This window comes from Passer montanus, unplaced genomic scaffold (genome assembly GCF_014805655.1).
Source record: "Passer montanus isolate IOZ18808 unplaced genomic scaffold, ASM1480565v1 scaffold88, whole genome shotgun sequence".
Classification (NCBI taxonomy): domain Eukaryota; kingdom Metazoa; phylum Chordata; class Aves; order Passeriformes; family Passeridae; genus Passer; species Passer montanus.
In genome coordinates, this window is record NW_024374145.1 from 668,273 (window position 1) to 694,233 (window position 25,961).

Below are 25,961 nucleotides of genomic sequence, written 5' to 3' on the forward strand. Positions count from 1 at the left end.
ATACTAACTGCTATGGTGAAAATTAACTCTACCCCTGACAAAACCTGAACTTGATACAGTAAATGTTGCCTTGCCCTTGGGTATTTATTTTTGCTTTCCCTCTGAAGGGGAGACATAACTTATTATGAAATAGCTGTCAGTATGGTTCTTAAAAATTTCTAATAGAATTGTTACTCTATTTCTAATAGAGTAACAATTATTGCTTTATGTTTGACCTTGTTACAGTGACATCTGTCAAAGTGAAGACCTGGGATCATTTGTTTACATGACAGAATGAGAGAAGTTTGGGAGTTATGTGCACCAGATACATGCAAGCTTTTTTTCAGACCTCGAACAGAAAGAATAATACCAACTTTCTATTCCTGGAGATGAGCTTGATGGCTTTTTCTTAGCAGGATCTTTCTGTTTCAGACCCAAAGAACAGCTTCTGTGTACGAAGACATGTTTATTGAGCTACATTAGCTGATTCTGCTCAGTTTTCTTGACACCCTGCCTCACTTGGGCATTCATGACTCAGTGGGAACAGCACATTTCTGTGCATGTCTGTCTCTCGCTTAAAAAGCTTGATTGTATTATAGCTTTCTAAAATTGTTTGAATCTAGAAAAGAAATGCTTTCATCAAATATAGTAGAACAGAAGTCAGGTTTACATAAATACATGGCTCATATGCATACATAGGAAGTGAATGTTTTTCGTAAGGAACCTTTTTCATAAATATCTGTCCTGAAGGTAATTTTAGTAGCATGTGATAAGGTTGCCAGTTTCATGTGTTATAATGTGCCCTTTGCCAAGTGTGCAAAAAGAAACGCCATAAGTTATGAACTGATGATTTAATCATGTGTCACTTAGCTACAGCAACTTAAGGGCAGATATCCAGGGGAAAAATAGGCCCCATTTAAGGAGCTTCTGGTAGAATATGGTAAAATCCAGCACTGCTCCAGCCACGGCACAGGGGGAGTTCCAGACTGGGGACTGTGCTTCTGCCCAGAGGCTTTTTGAGTGGAAGGGCGGGGTGTGCACGAGTGCTCACCACCCTCCTCTTGAGGCACCACGAGTTTCAGCCTGTGGTTGATGACGGATGCACGTCAGTCACCTCTGGCACCAGGAACTGCCGTGCCTTTTGCTGTGTGAATATCACTGACTTGGTTTCATGCAATTTTTAGTAAGAATCCTATTTCCTAAGTGGCGTAGTGCTCTCAAGAGGCATAAGCCAGTACATTATTTTATACCAAATTCATCATTCTAATGTGATCATGCAATAAGAAGATGCAGCAAAATTCAAGCATTGAATTTACAAGCTGGTTTTTTTAAATTTTTTTTTCCCCCCTTCAGTAATGAACTGTATAATTAGAATGATCAAGACGCTAAAGAGAACGTGAGCATGTTAACAGCTCTCCAAGTTTGGTCAAAATGATTTTGCAGTTGTCATTGGTTGTTCACATTAGGGAAGATGCTTTTTACTACTTGGTAAGTTTCTTACTGTCACAAAATAGAGCAGAGAAATATTGAAGGACATCATTCAAACCTGCAAAGCAGCAGGGGTTGATGCTAAAGGCCATAGCTGTCTATAACTGTTAAAAATATCAATTCATAACAATGGTGAAATATTGCTTGCTATGGTCAAATTTATCTAAAAAAAATCTTGCGTATTAGAAGATGATAAAATATGCTTTAAAAGAAACCTCTTAATAGTGTTGCCAGTCTTCTGAAAGAGAACACAGGAAATCACATAAATAATTTTTCATAAGGAGTATATATCTTTATTATATTAATAGGCTTCCATTAGAGCAAGAAAAAACATTCAGGATGATCTCAAGGTAGTTTACTTGCTTGACCAAAATCTTACTAAGTTCTAAGATGTGTCTTGATCCAAAGAAACATAAATTTAAAAAAATGTAATCTAAATAATTTGCTTCATAGACGTGAACTGCATTGCAAATATGTTGTTACGTAATAGTTAAATTATTATCTGAGAAGATTATAGAGATCTATCACTCCAAAATGAAAGAAGAGACCTGGCATATTTTTAGAATACAATCTTCTGATCATTAGAGTATTCTTAGACATTAGTCATGAGCAAAAATATGTTTTGAATATAATTGCAACAGCATGAATGCTGATGAAAGATTAAGGTACTGTTGTGAAGCCAGAATAATTACTGATTCATGTAAAACACTGATTTCTTTACAAGTCTGGAAGATGAATACATGTAGTGCATGAGAACAAAAGCTCAGTTGGGTATAGCATGGTGTTAATAAGGCAAAGGTTGTGGATTTGATCCCCATCTGGGCCATTCACTTGAGTTCACTCAATGACCCTTGTGGGTCCCTTCTAACTCAGAATATTCTGAGATTCTGTTTTCATGCTGGCAATCACAGTCATTTCCCTTAGAATTAATGTTTTCTTGAATTCTATTGTAACTATATCCTCCTGTAATTTTTAGTGTGGTGTTATTCACAGTAGCCTAACAAAGTATATTCATGTTAAATGAGCCTGTTTAATCTATCTTCAAAAGACAATTAACTGGTAGCTTACCTTTAAAAAAACAAAAAAAATAATTAACTATGGAGTTACTAACTAAATAGTACCAAAAATCCTATTAGCTTAAATGAAAGTGCAGAAGAGCAAGGCTGAGTAGTTGAGTATTCTATTGGACAGCATCTAATTTAATCCAGTTGAAGTTGGTGCATAATGGTCATGCACTTTTTTCTGAGGATCATCAACAAGGTCAAAAAAAAAAAGAATAGAGCTTGTTCTGTTGATCTGTTTTTTATATCTGTTGATACATCCTGTTTCTCATTTCAAAAATTTTTCAATCATCTTTTAGCCATGTCTGGACCTTGGAAAAACATCCTATAAATGAAGGAAATTAAGCTTTCTGCTGCCCTAGAACAAGGTTATTCCTCCCTTTATTTTTGGCTAAACTATTTTTCTAGGGAACAGAAGGGCATTCTTCTAATATTATAAGCTGGAATAATTATGAAGCCTGCTATACCAGTAGCTTCACTGACTGTAAAAATACTGGCTAATGGTGACAGGAACAGTCTGTGAATTGTGAAGTGGTAGCATATATATATATATATATATATTTCTTGTCGTTTTAGCTGACTGTTAAAGACCCTTGTGCCTTAGCGAGCAGGGTGGTGACCTGCACTCCTGAGACTGCCAGAGAAACAATCCTTGCCTCCTGTATCTGCAGTGAAGCCACTCACATAATCTTTAGTAATATATTACCTTAAATCCAATAAGGCATAAATTCATCAATTAGGTCCATAGTGAATAATCTCTAACCCTCTCAATTCCTCTACAGATGCAGAATGTGTGTGGGTTGATCAGAGTAGCACGTTTGACTCAATCAAAGTATATGCCTTGGTTACTGAATATGGATAACTCCTTGGTAGCTTTCAGTCTGTTCTGTTAATTAATCATCTTGCTAGTTGAAAATTGGTACCTTTTTTAAAATGAAAGCCCTTCATTTTAAAGTTACAGCTCGTTTACTGAAGTGTTGTCATGACAAAATGCATCTATTAAACTTCTAAATTCTCCTCCTACTTGAAAATTCAAGTGGTCCCTATTTCTAAGGACAAGAGTAATTTTCTACTATTGAAATTTTAATCAATTCCATAAAACATAAATAATTATGACAGTGCCCATAGGTAGATCAAATAAGGATTTGTGTAAGAGATTTTATCTATTTCAGTGGACGATGGAGGTAACACTCAATTTTTCTACATTGATTTTTTTTTTTTTAAGTGGCTTCTTGAACCTTATTCTGGGCTGAATCAAAGGGACACCAGTGGACTGACTTTGTGTGTTGCCGTGGGTGATGTTGGAAGTTTGCAGCTGCCCCTTGATACACCCTAATGCTTGGGCAGTGTGAGATTGATCCCAGGATTAGTTCTGTGCTGTCCATTTGCTTGAAGCCAATTTCCATTTTCTTGTCAGAGATGTGTCTTGACTGGGCATGCTGCAGCCAGCACTGTGAAGGCATAAACTGCTCGAAGGGGAAAGAGATGAGCCCAGCAGTCTTTTCCTTAAAGGAAACTGCTATCAGATACTTTGGAAATAACCCAACAAAAACCCCACAAGGTCATTTCCCTGACAATAGGGAAAGAGAGACCCTGGATTTAATTTATTGTTGGAAGATGCTTCCTTCTCTTCAAAGCATAGTCATGCTAATTCTCAGAGTTAAGCACTACTTTTGTTGAACCACATCTTATTATCCATTTATCTGCTGAAATGCTGCACGTGGGATATGAATGCATGTTATTTAATCCCTGATAGGCAGTTACTTCATCCTTTGGTAAACAATTAGATATTCACCTGGAAATTAGCTTTTATTCAAAACAGATTAAGTGAAAATACAAATGAAACTACTCACAGCATTCAAAATAAGTAATATGTGTACTAATGTTTTTAGACTTTAGTGGAGAAATAAGGAAAGCATTTCTACACAGAAGTAAAACTGGAGAGATTACTCTCTCTGCCTGTATTTCTCTGACCTCCTGAGTTGCCTCCCTGACCAGAGTGCTGGAGTGTATCTCCTAGAGAAAATTTCCTTTTGGTAAATTCTAAACTGCTTCAGAAACTCACTTGAAGGCTTCCTTGAGTTCAATTTAAACTCCCTCTTCCTCCGAGGCTTACTGATTTTATGGAAGTGAGAGATGCTTCAAAGCCCTGACAAATGAGAGACTAGTGTGCTACTTTTGGAGATGCAAACACTGGCATAGCAGCCCAGAGGCCATGACCAGCAGTCAGATCAGTGAAGTGCATCTTCTGGCCTGTCTACCCCCACTTAGCACTTTAGTCAGTGCCTGTATCCATGGGTACATTGATGAACATGCAGGGATGCTCTAAACAGATGATATTAACACAATGGGATTGCTGCTAGCTCTTAGTTGAGAGGAGATGTAGCTGTGGCTTGTAAACTTGAGGATGCCAGGTTTGGAAGGAGACAGTCAATCTCTAAGGGTCAACGTGTTTCCCCACAAAGCAACAAGGGGAAGGCAATTTTGCCTAAGACCTCACTTAAAAATTAGTAATTGTTTGACACCGAATAGCAATGCTGAAGTGTTAATAACTTGGAAATGGTGCAGAATAAAGTTACGTAATGTACACTTACCTTGCTTGTATATTAATTAGTGAGTTTTGATGAGGCTTTTTTTTTTTTTGTAGGTTAAGAATGTCTTCTAACAAGACTAAATAGAAAAATTGCTAATATAAACAAAGCTGTACTTTTCTATCATGTCAAAGATAAATTCCCAGTATTTCCTGGCAAGAACATGAAAGCAAGCAATCAAGCAATTATCTGTATATGAACCACGTGTTTCGGAAAGCAGGTGTTATACTGGAAACACTTGAAAAAAAGATTATTTTCCGTTATAACTGTTCCTATTTTAGCAACTGCTAGTCAACTTGAAGTATGTCCTTGATCCTCTAGTCCTTAAACAATGCACTCTTCTATCTTAGCTAGAAGTACATGTTGGAAAGGAATAGGGATGAAAAAGAATTTGCAGGAAAAATAATTTGATGTTAGCACAGAGGCATGCTGGGGATTGGCAAAGATTTTTCTTGGGATTCTATTTTTACTATACATTTCCTTTAATGCAAAGAGTTTGCAAATATAACTGAAAATTATTTTAAGATGGAGATGGACATCATTTGAACTACTTGCAAATAAGTTTAATTTATTCTTCAGTATATTAACTTGGTTCTAATCACTGAATTCCACATGATTGAGTTCAAAGGAAGACCATGCACCCCTACTTCTTCCCTAAATTTTAATTTCTTCTTAGTGTGCTTCAAAACCTGAACTGTTTAGACACACCATACTTGACCTTTAAAACTACAGTGTCAGGGGAATCATGACAACTGAATGAAGCCATAAAATTATTTGTCTAAAATGTTTGTATAAACATTAGAAGCCACATACGAGCAGTTTGTGGGAATGCCGTAGCTTCATAGGCATGGGATGCTGCTGAAATCTGCATCTTCATGAATTATTAGTGCTGCTGCTCAAGATGTTTGAATATCTTGCCTGTTTTTAGTGGAAGTTGGTTCTGCTTTTCTTGATGAAGTCTGAAAATATTTCTTCTAATTTTTCAGGCTTGGAAATAAACATCTACCCAAGTACATGTAGTCTGCTCTTATTTCCTCCTCATAATATCTACCACCATGAGACCACAGTTTTCCTTCATGATGCTGCACTTCTCAAATAAGGACCAATGTTCATAATTTACTGAGCAATGTGTTCTGTAAAGAAAAATGCATGGCGTGTATACCAGGAAAACTATACCTACACAACAATTTCAAATATAGCTGTGTTGTATTTTATTTCATTTTTATTTGTTACAGCTACAGCCCTCTGAACTGCCACTGAAAAATAGAGTTTAACCAGCACACTCTTAATATGTTGGATCTGGCAGAAAAGTACCAGTGTAGGTTGGCATACTTATTGTGACAACACAGAGTAACCTCTGTAAAGAGCAAAGAATGGTTTTCTTTCTGTCAGTACAGGAATGAACCAACAGAGAGAAATTAGTGTGCCTAATGCATTAATGCCATGGAAGCCATTTGCTAAGGGGTTTAGACTTTGCTGCACACTTACTAAATCTCAAATGTTTAACTGGAGGGGCCTAGGAAGATGACAGGAGCTAAAGAAAACATAGAAGAATTAAGAGAAAGAGGAGCTTAACAATGAAAAGAAGAATACCAAAGTAGAAACTGTATGAATATCTTAGTTGTCTGCAGAGCAATTCAGTTTGAATACATCAACAGTTTTGTGCATCTCTTCAGATTTAATGTAAAATGTGTTCCAGGAAGGACTGTCTCCTCCTCCAGTCTTAACCTAATGACTGCTGCCTCTTTGAAGAGGCTACCACAGGAGATAAAATTCATTGCTGGACTGCAGTGATTTTGCTTTAAAGAATTTTAAGGTTGATAAACTGTACCCTGTGGAATAATTTAAATTGAGCAACAAAACAAAATATATTGTTTTAAATTGTCAGAGTTGACCAGTAATAAATTTATGTTTCAGTGTTTGGAGAGTTCTTCAAATTGTTGTCAAAGAAATAATTCCTCTTTTGGTTAATAAATCTTAAATTCTCTCAGATTAGCTAAAAAAATAGAATCTCTGCAAATCACTAGTCAGGGTGAAATGATATCTTCTAGCTACAGAGCTTCCCAATGAAGGACTCGGGAGCAGCCAGTACTTAAGGGGTTATTGTCAATTCTTGAAGTATAAAGAATCCTAATAAGGATGTGTAAGGTTCCTTTGGTCTCTCAGTAGGCATTTGAATTTATCTTTGCGTGGATGGAAGAAGAATGGACACTCTTACCACAAATGAGTGTCATGAGGGTTGTGGAACAGTGACAAAAATTTGTGCTTTGAACACGAATGTGAGTGTGAGGGATAAGATTGAGCCAAGAAGAGTTTCTGTAGTTTTTTGATAGTTCACTGGCTACCCACTGTCATGAAAACATTTAGGAAATGCGTATGGACTCAGTTTTAATTCTGAGCTGAAACAGGAATGAAAGATGGAAGAAAAAAATCAAATTAATCTAAATGTAGTCAGAGTAGTGAGCTTTATCCACCCATTATACACTACCCAATGAAAGACCTGATCATTAACTAGTTTCATGCTGAACACAAAGCTCCTCTGGAGGAGGGTTAGAAATCTGTGTTCTGGTCATAATGAAGAGTGGGTGGGGATATGGGAGAGAGATTTATACTTGACCATGTATGCCATGATAGGTGCTGTCACTTTTGTGTTCAGAGGAGAAAAAACCCCAAAACCCCACAATTCAAGCCTAGGAATGTTGTGCATTAAATCTGGGAAAAAATGAAATAATCCCTTCTGTGTTAGTAAAGTTGAATTAAGGAAATTAGTTTATAAGGAATTGGCTAAGGAATATAGTTTCATTGTTTCTGTGAATTTCTGAGCATTGCTTCATTTTAGCCAAGCTCTTAAAATACTTTGTCTTCCCGAATTCTAATATTTTATAAAGTAGGACAGTTGAAATAGGGAAAGCCAAGCTGTGAGTTATGCTGGACATGATGCTGAAATATAAAGCCTTCTGCTGAAATATAGAAAAATGAAAAAATGACATGGTTTTGTGTGGTTCAAAAATAATGTCTCCTGCTCTCAGTCTACTCAGCTTTAATTGCATTGCTACATTATCTGTTGCAGGACAGAAACTATTGGGGTGACTTGTGTTATAAAAGGTTATCCAATCAGTAAGAACAGGACAGAAATGGGGAGTCAGAGGGAGTCAGCTGCTGTCCTGCCATTCCTCTGGAGATTTTCCTCCAACCCCCAGAGGGGATGGCAACTGAGGGCAGAATAAAATTCCACAGAAGGTAACAATCATGGCCATACTTTTGAGTTAGTGAAAATATATATTTTTTTTTTTTTAAATTAACTTGTTTAGAAAGATTCTGGCTCCCTTCCCTCAGTAGGTTGCCTTTCACATTTATGGAGTCTTTCCTTATGTTGAGCAGCGAGTGGCTTATCTAGCATATCCCCCCACTTAAGTGTGAACTGGTTTTGGATTAGTATTCTGATGGCTTCAGAAAGAAACCAGCCAAATACACTGACTTTTGGACTTTTATATGAAGTTTGGTGGAGCCTGCTTGCCCTTGTTGGTTGAATGAGTGGAGACAGCACATAATCTCTCCTACACTGAGATGATGGTTTGTGACTCTGTACAAATAATTGTAAATTAAATACAGAAAGCAAATTGAGAAAAAAAAAAAAAACAACAAAAAAAACCCAAAAAAGCTATAGTTTTAAAATTATTTGGACTATGGCATAAGTTATCTTTTCCTCATTGCACTACAAGTGTGATATTGAGACTACCAAATTGTACAAAGAGATTTTCCAAGACAGTATTTAACATCAGTGAGCCAGACTGGAAGAGCAGTGTGAAATCATCTAATGATGCATGACATAAGATTTTGTTTTGTAGGGTATGTAAGCACTGTGTTTATGAATGTCAGAAGTTCAAATCTTACATGAATTACACAAAAAGAAGCTTTAGGACTTTCTCCAAACAAAATTTTGACACAATAGTCATTCATAGCTCTTTCACTGGGCTACTCAAAGGCTGAATTCTGCAGTCCATTACTCAGGCAAACAACTTTCTGTTCAGTAGAATGTGAAGCTGATCCCTGCAAAACCAAATCTTCCCTCACATGCTCAATAGATTAGTCTTACTGAAATCTGAATAACAGACTCCATATTTGCTAATTAGCTGAAAATGTTTTGATTGCTAAAGACATACCAATATTTGTGGATATGAACATTTTTCTTCTATACGAGTGAAGGGAAAAATGTATTAGATGCCATAAGTGGGGAGAAAATCTGGGTTTAAATATTTAGAAATGAAATATAAGCATGTATAACTGAGAGAAAAAATATGCTTATGATTAGGTTTGTGTTAATGAATCATCAAATAGCAAAATGTACTGGGTCGGGTATATATGTATATATATATATACACACACATACACTTTAGTGTGTATTTCTAGAACTATGTTGGTTTGCAGATCATATTCTCCACTAGATTGTTATGGTGATATTCAATTGATTTGGAATAATGGCACCATAAATGTTTGAATTAGAGAATTTAGGTGACAAATTAGAAATATTTGTGTGTAGGAGTTATATTGTGATGTTATATAGCAGGCTAAATACTGTCCTCTAATGTAGTTCCAGGGAAAAATGATTCAGACTTATTTCTGAATCATAGGTTTTCTTTTCCCCTTCTCTGTCTACTCTGAAAGAGCAACATAAAACTGTAGCACTTGCAAAATGGGTCTTTGAAAGAACACTTTTTCTCCCCTTCTTTTTAAATATCAGAACTGTTCCACTGGAAATACTTTCCATAATCATACTTTGTTGCACAACTTTTTTTCTAGCTAATTAACTCATTGAAGTTAATTCATTAGAGATGTGGACACATTCTCATTTATGCTGCTGTAGATGTGCTGCTGACCTGTACCACTACTGTTCACCTTTTGCTCTCCTGCCCTAATCAGATGCCAAAAAAGACCAAAGCACTGCAAAGCTCTGGTCCCATCAGGCTGTTTGGGAACACTGGGAATTCCTGTTCTTTTTACACACATGATTGTGTCCTGCTTGAGAACTCTCTTTGATTGCCACTTCCAGTTCTTAAAATCTCTTCATGATTTGTATCTAGAATGACTCACTGAATATGCAAGGTGTTTCATTTTCTTTGCCTCAGTGGCACCAGTTAAATCAGTAATATTCTGTATAATACTTTCAGATCGCTGATGTTTCTCTTGTACCTGTAAAAATAACATAAAGTGATCTTAGAAATGTGACTGTTCTCCCTTCCCTGTCAATTTGTCAGTGTCTGATAGAAAACACATCGTTGTATCAGGTTAAGAGTTTGGGGGTTTTTAAGGTATTCTGCTTATAAAGTAAAGAGAGAGGAAGAAAGAAATAGAAATTTATTTCCAAGGACCTTTCATGTGAAAGGGGCTGTCACTTGCCAGTGATCTTGAAAATTCATGTCTGCAATTCTACTAGCCATAGTTTTATTTGACTGGGAACATAAACCTTTGGTCTAATAACAAGAGAATACTTCTATTTCTTAAACATTATCATGTTATTCAGAAATTAGGGTATAGTTTGTGATACAGCTGCAGAATTTCTAATAGTCACGCTGGTTGTTTTTGACAATTAATCTGTACCACTACTGTTCACCTTTTGCTCTCCTGCCCTGATCAGATGCCAAAAAAGACCAAAGCACTGCAAAGCTCTTGTCCCATCAGGCTGTTGGGGAACACTGGGACTTCCTGTTCCTTTTACACACATGATTGTGTCCTGCATGAGAACTCTCTTTGATTGCCTCTTCCAGTTCTTAAAATCTTCACGATTTGTATCTAGAATGACTCACTGAATATGCAAGGTGTTTCATTTTCTTTGCCTCAGTGGCACCAGTTAAATCAGTAATATTCTGTATAATACTTTCAGATCGCTGATGTTTCTCTTGTACCTGTAAAAATAACATAAAGTGATCTTAGAAATGTGACTGTTCTCCCTTCCCTGTCAATTTGTCAGTGTCTGATAGAAAACACATCGTTGTATCAGGTTAAGAGTTTGGGGGTTTTTAAGGTATTCTGCTTATAAAGTAAAGAGAGAGGAAGAAAGAAATAGAAATGCTTTTCACTAATTATGTTGAGCTTCAGGCCATTCTGAGTGAAGGTTTTTACTCTGTAATTTGTTCTCATCCCTGGGGTGTATAGGCCTCTATCTACATTTCCCAAATTTAAGTAGATAGTATTCAAATCATGAGAAATCAGACTTGTTAATCCTGTAGCTCCTTTCAAAACAGCTCTGTGCTGTTCAGGGAAATTGGTGCTACTGCTGGGTCCTGTGCTGGGGGCTTTCCAGACACTGCTTCTAAATGGTCCCCTTCCTTCCAGGGGCATTGAAAGACTTTCTGCTATGAGCTCATCTCTCTGTCTCTGTTCAAAGGGCAAGGATGATGTGTTTTAGAAATTCATGGATTTCTTGAAGTGTTGAGTCCCTGAGCATCTTTCAAATGAACACAGCACTGCATATGCTACCCTAAGCATGTATATTTATTTGACTTTTGTCATGTTGAGACTTTCTAAAATGCTTAAGACTTCCTATGCTTTATAAATAAAATCTGTGGTTTTGCATATGGAAGCTAAGCCAGCTATGTCAGAGTTGTGCTTTTGGGAGGATAGTATAGTTTCTGCTTCTTCAATTCAAATTTCTCACGAGGGCAAAGGGATGGAGCAGGGAGAAGGGAAACAGTACCAGCATTATTAGCCCTTCAAAAAAGGCTGGATTTGCCTCGTGTTTAGAATTGTGTATGAAGCAAATGCGTATTTATTTTAAAGTATTTTATTTTCATCTCTGATTCCACACTGTAGAAATTTGGGTATGTATAAGGACTGGGACAATCAGTACCCTAAAACTACTAGTATTCAGGTTTTATCAGTAGAAATTTGAAAACTGACCTTTTCTTTATGGTTTTCATTCATTTACTCTTGAGATTAATGCTTCTATTGTGATTTATTAATCAAAAATACAATTGTTTTTTAGAAATTTTGTTAACAAGTTCATGCTTCCTGTCCCTTATGGTCTGAGTTCATGTTTCAGGAGGATACAGTACAGCAGAAAGATTTTAAAGCAAATGTTTAATGCCTTAGTGATTTTAGCATTAGAACCCTGAAGCTTGGTAGCTGAAAGTTGTACTGAAGGGAACAAATTCCCGTGGAGGATTACATAACCTGTTAGACCTGCTGCTGAGAAAGGGCCTGAGGTAGCCTGCCCCTTGCACCTTACTTATACAGAATCATACTATTTCCTTCAGGCTAGGCAAGGCAAAAAAGTAGCAGTCCAACTATTTTTTGGTATTAAACATCTGTATGACAGTGCTGAAGTAATTTTATTTCTCTGGCCATTATATTAATGATATATTAATAATATATCATTATTATATATATTATATATGATATATTTCTCTGGTTTTGATATTAATTTTTTCAGGCTCGATGCAGTAGCCATGAAGTTGCTGAAGCAAGAGCAGTGGCTGCCCAGTCCAGGTGTGGCACTGAGAGCACTCCCCTGCAGGTGCTCCAGTAAGGACAGCTAAGTGCTGGGAGAGGTTCGTGTCCAGATTTTCAGAGAAATTGGGAGGGAAGGGGAAAATCAACTCTTCTGCCTGCCAGTCTTTAAAAATGAGAAGAGCCACAACTGAATTTTTGGGGTGGGTAAATTGATTTTGTTATGGCCCCTGATTAGCATAATTGTGTACCACCCCAACACATTCCTGTTAACCGTAAAAAGTTTTTTTTCTAGGGGTTGAACAAGTACATCTCAAAGTGCACTGCCAAATGTCTTTGCTAGGAAAAAATCTCTGAAATCTTTGGTTAACTTTGACTGCAGTTGTGCAACTGATTCTGTGGATTTAGCTGCATGAACTATTCATCCCTAATCTCAGAAATGTGTATTCTGATGAATAATTTCTAACAGAAGGTAAAAGACAGGAAGCAGGAGTGATATACTTGTCATGTGGAGTGTTTAAAAAACCCAGGGAGACAAAAGAGCTGTCTTGCATTTATTTCACTCCACAGGTTTGCATTAGCAGGGACTTGGGAAAGTAGTTCAAGAAACGTGTTTGTGCAATGAAGGCTGTTACCATAGCTGTTCTGGGGGGGACCAGGCTATTGCTGACTTGTTAAGCAGCTTTTACTCTTCAAAAGACAAAGCTGTGTGGAGTCTCTGAGAGCAGAATCCTAATGAGGCTGCTATACTTGTGCTTTTTTTCCCCCTCTCCTGTCAATCCCAAACCTTTGTAACATGTTGTGATCTATTGAGAGATTCATTTAAAATGTGGAAGATGGATGGGTCAAAGGCAGGGTTCTGGGTGCTCTCCCCAGCTCCTTTATGGCCCTATTGCACCAGAAGGTCAAGCAGAGGCATTGCCTGGCCCTCAGCTCCTGTCTGTTCCCAGGATTCCATTTCAGAGAAGGTGTCTAGACAGTACTGCACGTGTGAGGGATGGTGCTGATGATTTGTGAAATACAGGAATTCTGATGTTGTATGAAGTTAGAAATAAAAATCAATCTGCAAAATGCATCAAATTAGTTTAGAAAACATTGAGTATGTACATTTATTGCCTGGAGAAATGAGAAATCTGTCATCTCTTTGGCAATGTCAGTTTATCACCCTGATCATAGAGTTGCTATGATTTTCTGACTTACAAACTGTAGTTACAGATTTTTGTGATTCTCAAGGTAATTGAGGTACTGTAGAGGCCCTAATTTTTTGGTACATTTGCTGATAGCATCAGGATCTGCAGTGGCTGCACAACTGGGAAGCGTTTGTGGTACAGAGAAAGGTAGGAAGTAGAACATTTACAGACCTTTTCTGTGGAAATAGAGAGAGAATTTCTTAAATCCCTGTGTGTACATTCTTTGTTCTGAGAGACACAAGACAAATATCCAGGTCTCCTGGAATACGTATGGACTATGGCATGACTTGCTGGATAAATCTTCTTCCACTGATAAACAGCTGGAAATCTCAGCCTGCCCATCAGCAATTACAACATAACACATGTTGCAGTGACCTGGGTGTGGACTGGGTACTAATCACAAGGTAACATTTTTTTTGTTGGTTCAAGAATTAGGTAGCTAGTGTCACAAGTGGTATTTACACCCCTGCTATATTCCTGCGGGGAAAGGCATTAAGTCTTCCTATTGGTTCAAACATGACAGTTTTTCAAAAGAGATTTAGAAATCCTCCAGCTTTCAAATATGATCAAAGTTTGGGATTAAGTGAACAGTAAAAGAGATATTATTCAGAAAGATGATCAAGTAAATGCTAACACTAACTTTCAGAAAAACTAACAATCTGATTGTGTTAGTGAAGGAATTTTGGCAATAGGTGGCAATAACTGCCCTGGTTCTGGCCAGGATGGGGTTAATTTTTTTTTGCAGTAACTGGGAGTGGACATGGCTAGGACCCAGTGGTTATTCTATACTCCTTAGATAATTGGCAGAGGACAGGGACTCTTCTGGGAAGAAGGGGTTCCTTCTGGTCAAGAAAATGATGCAGGGAGCCATATGTACTGTCTATTATCAGGGTTTTTTTATGTGTGGATTGTATCTTTTTTCCTCTGTTATTAGCAGTGTTTATGTGACTATTTTCTTTTTCTTATCCCATAGCTATTTCCAGTAAATTGTTCTTATCTTATCCTGTGTTCTTTGCTTTTGTGCTTTCAGTTCTCTCCATCCTGTCACAGGAGAGTGAGGGGGACAGTGCTGTGAGGAGAATCTCAGTGGGGACACTGAATTGGGGGATACTGTTCCAAAATCCCAATAGCCTTATTTGGTGCCCAGTGATGGGCCTGAAGGGTTTGAGATGACAGGTCTGATGGGATGTACCAGATTGAATTTATGTCTGGTAGTGCTGTTTAGGCAGTAATGAGCAGGCTCCTGTGCTTGCCATGGGGCTTGTTTCCATGATTGTCAATGAGAGTCTAGTGCTTGTTAGTGGCTGTCACTCCTTCCTGTGGTGCTGTACCTCTTGTCACCTCACTGTATTGTGCCTGGGGATGTTTTGATGACAGCCAGGGATGTGCCTGGGCTGGCAGATATGTGCCTGGCTATGGCTGCTGTTTCTGTGTTGCTGTGCTGGACAGGCTGGCACTTCGGTCTCAGCTTGAGTTGAAGGGATTGTGACTTGTGAATGAGTAGACAATGGAGGAGATCCACCTGCAGCCCATGGAAACTCCATGCCAGAGCAGGGGGATGCCTGAAGGAGGATGTGACTCCATGAGACACCTGTGATGGAGCAGGTTTGCTGGCAGGACTTGTGAATCATGGGGGACGCATGCTGGAGCAGTTTGTGAAGAACTGCAGCCTGTGGGAAGGACCAGTGATGGACAAGTGCAGGGAGGACTGTCCAAGGTGGCTGGGACACCAGGCTGGAACAGGGAAATCAAAGATTCCCCTCCAGCCCGTGGTGAAGACCATGGTGAAGCAGCTGTCCTCCTGCAGTCCATGGAAGACTGTGATGTGGGCTATTCTGGGGGACTACAGCAGAACTCCCCTTTGCTGCAGCCAGGCTGGGGAAAAGAAGAGGAGTTCATTGCAACATTAAACCAGATTAACATGGCCCAAAAGGACCAGGGGTGAAGATTGTAATGAAGGTACCTTTAAATTGCTGCAAGGCATGATTGGAGTTGTGTGTTACAGGAATTACTGTGACAGAAACCACACAAACCTGTGGAGGAGAAGCCTTACAAGGAACAGTGCAGTAGTGACCTGACCCGAGCTGGCTTTGATGCCCAGTAACTCCATGTAGCACACCACTGTCCTGTCCTGAGTGACCACCATGAGAGAAGCAGCCCAAAGTCATGGGCTAAATAAATTCAATAGATATTTTGTGGGAATTTGTGTATTATAGTAAAGAAGGCAAAGGGGAGTGGTGGGCAAGGAAGTTGTATTGCACAGTGTGGGATCATGATGTAAATAGTACAGGGTAAGGAATGGAATGTACTGGATTTGGCTGGGGTTTGATCTTCACAGCGTATGGGGATGTGTTTTGGATTTGTGCTGAACACAGGGCTGATAAACAAAAATGTTTTTGTTACTGCTGAGCACAAACACAAAGCCAAGACCTTTTCTACTTGTTGTGCTGCCACACTAGTGAGGAATTTGGGGGTGCCTGGGAAGTTGGGAGGAGATACAGCCAGGACAGGTGATCGCAACTGACAAAATGGATATTCCAAACCATAGGAAATTAGGCTCAGAATATCGAGTGTGGAGAAGGTAGGGACATTTAAAGAGATGTTTTTGTCTTCCCAAGTTGCTGTTACCTGTGATGGGGCCCTGCTGTCCTGGAGATGGCTGAACACCTTCCCACAGGAATGAATTAATGCCTTGTTTTGTTTTGCTTGTGTGTGTGGCTTTTGTTAAACTGGCTTTATCTCAACCCACAAGTTTTCTGGATTTTACCCTTCCCATTCTCTCCCCAGGATCCAGTTGGTGGGGGAGCAAGTGGCTGCATTGCGCTGGGATGAAATCACAACAATAGCTTACATGCACTCATGTGTGTCACTTCTCATTGAAGACTTATGTGAGAAAACTTATAAATTATTTCCTTGTTCTATGGTTGCAATAACTAAAGAACTGTTTGTTTTCTTTTGGAAGTTCATCTAGTAAAGCATCACAGTTACAATCCAGTCAATACACAGAAATTGTACAGAGGAAAACAGACTGGACTGCTATCTTAAGAACATTATGTAGACAATACATTTTAGGTTTCTAGCTAAAGCCTCACATAACCCTACCTTTTATTAAAAAAAAAAATCGATTTAAGAGGATTCCACTATATATCTGAAAAGTAGCCTGCAATGTGGAATTTAATAGGATTATGCTATTGATTCCATCTTTACAATGCTAGCTAGTATTTGGTACTTGTGAACTGCAGACTATTATGTGACTGAACACAAGGGAAGAGGGATTAGTTTGTAAAAGAATAAGCAGCTTTCCCTTAAACTGCCCTGAATCAAATATACACCTGTTTTGGTCTGTTTAGTAAATGCCAACTAACAAAACATCAGTGGCAGCGCTCCCTAAAAATGGATATCTTCTTACAGTCACTTACTCAGCCTCCAAGTAGAAGGTAATCAACTCCATTGTGAAGTCATATCTGTTGCTATAATGCATCTGTTTGTAGTTTCTTCAGAACCTTCTACCTGCATGTCTTTAATCAAAGAAAAGCTACTAAAAAGTTGTCTGGAAACCCATGTCATGTGTTGATACTAATGTATCTCCTGGCAATAGAAAGTGCTTTTGGCAATTTTTGAACTTAATTGAATAAATGCCCAATTGAAATATGGTTTCTATAAAAGTGTATTTTCTGGAATGTAATTCTTCTTAACTGAGAAAATAGTCCTATGCACTAAGTCACTTCCTGACACATCAGTATTCTCTGTTTATTATTACTACATTTAGTGACCATGGCAAATCCTTTATGTTTCCAAAACCTGTTGACCTCTGATGTCTGATACCCTTTGTGATGACAATTATTTCTATAGAATGTATTGTGTAAAACTTTGAGGAAAAAAAAGGGTTTTTTAATGAATTTCATATGAGATAGTCATCTTCTGTTTCTCCACTTCCTCTTCCCTCTTCTCTGTACTGAAATATTTGTCTTTGCTACTCAAATCTTTTCCTCTGCCTCTAGCACTGAAATATTTTTCTCTGTCTTTGTTAGTCAGGGTCTACTAAGCTGTTGCTTCCCTTTAGTTTTAGATGAATCTGCTTCTAGAAGGCAGATAGCCAGCTGTGAAAACACCAGTACAGCAGAGCTACATAGAACTTGCTAAGCATGAACACCAGCAAAATGCTGAGGTCCCAGAAAACAAATTATACATCTCTCAGATAAATTTTGAATTTGCAGTCTTCCCTGACTCAACAGCTTATGCTGAACTGTATCAGAGAAATGGTTATAATGTCATCTTTACCTTTGAGGTAGGTGACAACATGTTAGTTATCTGTAGAACAGTTCTCCTCTCCTTCCTTTTCAGTGTGGTTAATGAATGAGGATGTGGAGACAAAGAAACCTTCAATAACTCACACATTGTCCCATCAGCTTTACCTTTCTGAAGGCTGTAGATGATGGTGGGTTTCAAACCTTCAAGAAATGAAGAAGCAAAGAAAAAGTTGAGTTAGGGCACCAAGGGACGTGAAGAGCAAACACCTGCGCAGCAGCTTTGCTGAATGCCTCTGCCCCTCCCAGCTGGTGTGTGCTGCTGTCAGTAGTGAGCCACTGTTTCATGGAACACAGCTTGCTGACAAGCCATGTGCCTTCAACACCCCTCAGCCTGAATTTAAACCAACTTGGCATCAACAGAGATTTTTAGAGCTCAGGTATAAGGGTGGCCATCTTTAGTTCAGCTTTTCTGCTCAAGCAATATTAGTTTGTCTCTTTATGGCTCCATCATGTCCTCATTCAGAACAAAGTGTGGTGACAGGAGGTGAAAGGAAAAACAAGCCAAAGCCAATGACCTTTGTAGTTATTAGGGCTTAAAGCTATGTGCAATGTGAATACTTATGTAAATCTTACTGTAGAAATGATTTATTTTTCTTTTTCCTTTTTTTTTTTTTGGTGGAAACTAGTGGAAACTAATGTTATTGAGAAGTGTCTAGCTTTTGTGCTACTTTATTGAATTAGCATTTAAAGTACTTTGAAAATCTGAGACTTTATTGAGTATCTTTCTCTGTGGCTGGCCTGTCAGTCCTACATCTTGAATACACATATTAAAAGCAGGCCAGGAAACTGTTGCTTTTGCACAGTAGAAGGGACAGCACTTAAATTGCTTCTTGGGGATTTTTTTTAAGAAGTCTGTTTGCCAAATGATATATGTGCAATTAATGCTGATGATTGCTGCTAAATCTAATATGAACTGTAAGCATAAAGCCTCCCATTTCTGTTGAGCAAGAGGGAGGTAGTGCCAGGTAATGGCATTCAGTCAATGTTCTCTGTCTCATCAGTCAAGAGAAAGGGTAGAGGGGACAGTGTATCACTGCTAGCTATAAAATATATCTGGAAACAATATGCCTGAGTGCATGGGCTCGGGGAGGACACGGAGAAAACATCATGAAGTGTATCCTGTCCTTTATATGTTTCTGGCAATGAAAGTTGGATTTATTAGCAGTTTGTTGCTACAGTAAAAAGCATTCACAAGATTTACAGCTGAAACAATAGCTGCAGATGTTCACTTCTCCTGTATTTATTGAAGGTTTTGTTGAGCTCATGGCATCCTTTGAGTAATTGCCATCTGAGGCATGTTTTGTAACAAGGACTGTGTCAGAGTTCTGTGTCACCATATTTCATAAAGTTCTATTAGGTCTTTAGAAAAAGGCAGTTCAAAAACATTAACAAAAACAAATGTGTGGGCAAGTGGTAAAGGTGATAACTAACTGGCTGCCAGTCAGAATTTATGCATTTAGAGATCATCTCCTCAAGTAATGATGGGTTTTACATTTTGCTTAAACACAGAGTAACCATTGTCTTATTGTTGGAATGCGTTTCCAGAGTGTGCATTGAAACAGCCCAGAACATTCTCAACCATTTAAAAATAAGACAGAGAACTATACTGTAGTCTGAGGTATTTCCCTTTCCTCTATAGCAGAGAGAAAAGGTAATAATGTGTGTAAATAATGGTAATAGAATAAAACTGTTTAGCTTGCTAGAATTCTTGCAGTGTTTAAGACACACACTTGTAAAATTGTGGATCTTAGTGTTTGGCTGCACTTTGTAGAAGTTAGAGAATTAAAGGTAACTTTGTCTGAGTGTATCAAATGTGTTCTATTCAGTATCATTCTATTATTCTTTTTCCTCTTTTCTTATGGTTTTTGAAACATAATTTAATTCAGAATCTAAAGATTAAGCTAGGTCCATGATTTGTACAAGTTGTTTCCATAAATACCCTGTGTGAGGCCACAAAGTCTGGCAGAAGACCAGTTTTACTGTTATTGCACAAGTGTCATTGATTTGTATTTAGTGGGGAATAAAAAGTAGAAAAATGATGTAATTTTGAAACCAAATACTCATAGAACTCATGTATTATAAGGAACATACTTTCTGTATAGCTAATTTCAGAGCTCTTATTACTTCATCTACATTGAATTTCTATCCTTTGTAAAAAAAAAAAGTCTAATTGAAATTGGTTTGGTTTGGCTTTTTTGAGTATACCCATTTCAAAGTGTAGATCTGACTTTTCTGATTTTTCCCATGAAGTGAACATGACCCTTAGTGATTTGCATCTTGCTAACTCATTTGAATTGTGTGTTTAGATCCCAGCCCCCTTCCTTCGGTATTTCTAATGGTGTTTTGCCTTTACATTCTCTTGATCTGAAAAGGTGCATACTAAGGAGTTGTCACTCTAATATTTCAAAGCCTAAAATACATTTTTGACTTATTCCCTGGTATTTCAGAGAGTTCATTTTTTTCCTGTCATTATCACAGAGGAAAATAAGCCCAAACCTTATGGAAGGAAGCTGAAAGACTTGGTTTTAATCCTGTATATTGTCAGAAGTTTTCTTATCTTTGTCTGGAGGATTAGACAGGATTTTTAATGGCTATTTGTGTTAGCAGCAATAGGGTCCCCAGCTGAAGCCCAGCACTGCCCTGGGAGGTGTGGCCACTTCCAGGGGCTCTCAGGGGCCCCCAGGGCAGCACTCAGCTCCTCAGGGGCAGCAGGAGCCAGAAGACTCGGGAATGAGCCTGGGAAGAAGGCAGGAAGGTGGTTTTAGTTTTTGGGGTTTTTGTAATTGGTGAGGGAGCTCCCTGTCCTTATCTACACCCTGGAGATTTTTTTTGTCTTACAGTGTTTCCCTGTTCTGCTGAGAAGGGCAGTGAGGGTGGCTGACTGACAGCCAGGGCTAACCCACCACAGATCCATCTCTAACCCTGTTTCTAAAAAAACAGCACCAAACAAGCAACAAACCCCCACAACTCCAAACAAACAAAAAAGGCGGCTCCTGAAAATGTAAAAGAAAAAACATAACAAGAATGATGGCAATCACTTCTATTTCCTTTTCAGAAGGAAATGAAAATGCTACTGTTTACAAATGCCAAGAAAATGCCTCCAGCATTTTAAATAAGACTTTAAAATATTACATTAAAATTAGCATTTTCCACCAGTTTCTTTTTTTTTAAAAAAGAAAAACTCCGAGACTCAAAATAATTACTATAAATAAAATATTAAAGAGAAGTCATTTTTATTGCATTGCCTGTATTAGCAATGTAATAATTTCTTTTGAAGAATGCCATTACCTCTAGTAAATATTTAGTCTCTGTGCTTGCTCAAATCCAAACTGACTGTATCTGAAATCAGTTGGACAGCCAAAGGCAGTGAACTGTTGATGCACGTGACAAATGTTATGTAATTATTTAGGCATCTTAGTACAAATCCATTTCCAAATAAAGCAAAGGACACTCAGTTATGGAGATGCTACAAGTCATCGTTTTGGGGCTTGGCTCAGGAATCACTAACTTCCATTTGGGCACCAGATGGAATGTAGAGGAGTTAGCAGGAGTTTGGTATTCCTACAGCTGCTGTTAGGACAGGGAGAGGACATGAGTAATGCCATGGCAGCAGTTTTGTTGTTTTAGGGTTTTTTTCTCTCTTTCCCTTCTTTGCATAGATTTCCTTGCACTGGTCCATTGTGGAAATGAGTTAAATCATGGAAGACCAATTTAGGCAAGCAGCAAGGTAAGCACAGGCCTGCTGATGCTGGTGTATGCTGCTCTTTGGTTAGAATAAATTAAAGTCCTTCCCCTGAGACTGCAAATCCTGGGAGCCACTTTTCTGGCTAAAGATTTATTTAAGTTTTCAACCTCAAGAGAAAAGGCAGAATGGAAGAGAGTTTTCTAGTGCAAAATGGTGAGAGGGTAAGAAAGGACTCTCTCCACCCATGGAAAAGCACAGACTGACAGTAGAGCAGGCAGATGTGTCTCTGTTCAGGAGACAGGAATGTTGTCCCATATGTGCAGGATCAGTTTTAATCTAGTGGTTCAGTTTTGGCTTGTGCCTCCATTTAGCTTTGCTGTTTTCCCGTTTAGACAGCTGAACAGTTCCATTAATGAGTTGCTTTTGAAAATGGGAGGAGAAAAATGGTTTATAACTATTGTAACAGTCTAAAATTATTTATGTTGAGAATTTCTTCCAGTCCTTTATTCATAATCAAAGCATTTTCAAGACAGTTACAAGTCACTGTAGCCACATGGGTTAGATCTGGTTATGCTGTGAGGGCCTGGAGAAGATTATGTTCAGAGCAGCTTTTGTGTGTTCTTTCACTCTGCCATCTATGAGTGAATATTCATAGATCATTTAGTTTCACATATTTACTGGATTTTCTGTTTTCACATTTTAAGTCTTCATTTGAAATAAGCAGGATAATTTGGAGAAAACATTTTGATTACAGCCAGAAGCTATAAGTATTTCACTAATTAATAAAATAATGCTGCAAGATGCAAATGATTAAATGGAACATGTTTTAGATACTTTAAATTGCATAACTTAAAATGACATATTCTTTCACACTCCCAGATGGAACAAAACCTTGATATATTGAAACTTACATTTTTTGTTTCTCAGTGACTAAAATGATTTATTTTTCCCCTTTTTTTCTCCAGTGGGGTACTGCAGGAAATGGCCCTCTTTTGCTGAAAGCTAAAATACAAGGATCAAGCCATTAGGAAAAGAGGTAGGCAACTTGGTTTCCAGTTTTATCTTCAGCTTGTGGACTATTTGTTTAAAGAATGATGTAGTCTCTTTAATTATCTTGAAAGATCACAAAGAAATCATAAGTGATAAAGCTGAAAATAGGAGGCATCAGGGTCAGGAAATATGATTTAAGATTATTGTGAATACAAGTCAAGTCTCATTGTACTTGCCCTTACTTAAAAGGTCAAGAGTGATTTTTGTTAAAAATTCTGATTGCTTTCTATTTGAATAATGGAAACAGGAAATGGAAGGTATAAAAAAAAGCTGGTTAATGCAAAACAGTTAAAATGTATGTTTTTCTTCAGTGCTGTAAAAAGGTTTGTGTTGCAAGAACAATATTATTCTCAGAGTTTATTGCATCTGTATTCAATTTCTGCTGCTTTCCTTTCTAAAACACAAAGTTCAAGCTGCATTACTGTGCTGTGAGAATTTTATCAAAATTGAATGCAGCTCTATATTTGCATCTTGGCAGTCTGGGAAGGAGGGTCACACGTTTACAATAAGTACAAAGCACTTTGATGTTCTCTTTTGTCCCTGAGAAGAGGGCAGACTGTGTGAATGGTTTTGATAGCTTTTTCATGACAAGCTTATGTGAAACTGAACTGCAGACCCTGCTTTGAACCAAAGTCAACAACGAGGGAACATAGATTTTCAGTTAAAATGAAAAGATTAAATAATTAAAAATAGAAATAAGGGTAGAAAAAATAGATTAAGCAAAGCAGATAAATACATAAGTAAGATTAATTTGTGACTTGGGATTCTGGCCATTGATTATGGCTTTCTTACGTTCCTGGGAATTTTTTTACAATGCTATTGAATACACTGTTTCTGTGTTGGGGTCACTTTATTTTTTCTTTTTAAATCTCGTGGACCAAAGTATCAAGCCCAGCCCTGATATTATGTTCCCAGCTGGAAGGTTCTATAACAATCTGAACCTATTTCCTCTTGGAATAAAAGTGCATGTGTTGTGGTTATATTTTGATAATACATCTCTACAACTAAAGTTCAGATGTTATTTGCTGCCCTTACCGTCATCCTGTTTGCAAGATGACAAAGGGTAAATTAAATTATATGGATTCTTTGACATCTTATGTGATTTTTCAAGTGGTATTTTGACATTAACTTGTGAAATAACTAGTGGAAAGTAATTACAAAATTACCACCAGGAATTGTAAAATAGATCGTTTTGTCAACTAACTGAGAAAACTTGGAAAAATATGTTTTGTTTTTAAAAGAAAAAAAGAATTTTACTTAAATTATCTTGTTAATATCTACTAAATACTGTAAAAATATGAGGTCCAAAAATATTGTTACTATAGAAGAGAATGGTGTACATTCCTTGCTTAAAATTATATTTGCAGTTGAAGAGTTGAACAGCAAAAAAGAACATTTTCTGTCCTAATCTGCTACATTGGAGTCTGGGAAAAAAAAAATCAAGGTAGAAGCAGATTTAGTATTATAAAGAACAGCTGCTAAATATTTGCACTTCATCTCTCAGTACTTTGAGACTGAACCACACCAGAAGTATAAGGTAGTCTTAGGGATATTACAAAGAGTATCATAAGACAGATGGCAGCACTTCCCTGCACCTGCCTTAGACAGATGAGCTGCCTTTCTTTGGATTTTTTTCTATTTCTTTAGAGTAAGGCATCTGGAAATTCAGTTATGTTTGATTTGGGCTGTTTAATGTTCATGGTTATAAGACAGAGAAATTTTGGTAATTCCACTGAGGTAATCAGAATTATGTCCTTGTATCAGCAGAGTATGATTTAAATATTTAAACTCCAGAAAATCTTGTAAATCTCTTTTGTAGGTTTTTATTTGCCCAACACATTGTAGTCATTACACAAATTTTTTATACTGGCGTAGTTTTTTATTGACTTGGAAGAATTATTAATTCATATTTCATAACCTTAGCTCTGTTAAGATGAATGGACCCTGGCAAAAGGAGGACAAGCATTGAAGAGATCAGAAAGTCTTGCTGTTACAGTAGTATAGGTACAAATGAATAAATAGAATAGAAAGGCAAATAAAGGACTGAAGAAATGAGTCAGAATCACGCAGATGAACAGATGCCCTGCAATCAATATAAGAAAAGATGGGTATTTAATTAAACAAATAAACAAACAAAAAGTAGATTCGGCTAAAAATAACATCTGCAAAGTTTATTTTATGGTATCAGAGCAGCAGGTGTTGTTATGTGGCAGTAGCTTAACTCTGCTTTGAAAGTATTTTGCAAAAGCCAGATTGTGACAGCACTACTTCAGCTGTCATGTATCCTGCTCCAAAAGTGGTCCCATTAGCTTCACTTGAATTCATGCAATGTTTCTGGTGATTTCAAAGGGAATAGGTGTTGCTGTACAAACTTGAGAACTCCATCTGAGTATCACACATGCCAGCTAGAACAGACGAGAATGAGAGCTTGCAGGTCCTCGAGTATTTTTACTTTAAACATGGTTGTTACTGCCCCACAGAGTGGGAATAGTAATCTTGAACCTCAAAAGATATGCATCTATTTTTTCCAGTTTTGGAAAAATAAAACCAGCCAGACCTTCTTCTTAACTCTAGGTCCTGCTACTTAATGCCATTCAGGTGAAAATTTTAAGATGCACCTTATTTGTCCCCTGACTAGAAGCTTCAGCCCTTTGCTTGTAAGGGTCAAATATATCCAAATGAAAATGAAAGACCTGATCTTCCACAATACTGATGTTGGATGTACTTCCCTGAAATCAGCATCAAGAACACAGGAAGCTGTAAAAACCTCTTAATTCTGTGGTTGGTTTGTCTAAAGAAACCCAATGATGAAGAATTTGTCCTTGATTTTGAAAGAAGGAGAATGCAAGTAATTTCCTCTCCTAATGAGGTAGATGTGATTTGCTTTTGAGCTCTGCAGCAGCATTAGAAGGGACCAGTGGTGAACTGGATTTTATGTGATGTGTGGTAGATCATAAGCTTCTATTAAACTCTGAGATAGTGGAGCATACTGGTAAACTGGTGGGACTGGCTAACACAAGAGTAGAGTGAGGTGAAAGAAGCAGCTGACAGAATGTAAGGCAGCAGCAAACAGCTACAGCCAGTGTTTGCTGCACTCCTTGCTCCAGAGGATTTTAGAAACAAAGCAATGTTTCACCTTCTTTGCTGAGAAGCCCTTGGAA

At 37.8% G+C, this 25,961-nt stretch overlaps 1 long non-coding RNA gene across 1 annotated transcript in view; it reads left to right on the top strand.

The window, feature by feature from the left end:
• LOC120513757 overlaps positions 1-25,961 on the top strand; it is a 76,876-nt gene that overhangs the window by 18,047 nt on the left and 32,868 nt on the right. The window contains exon 2 of the long non-coding RNA XR_005630357.1: positions 22,716-22,786. This is a non-coding gene — a long non-coding RNA (uncharacterized LOC120513757). The remainder of the gene's footprint in view (positions 1-22,715; positions 22,787-25,961) is intronic.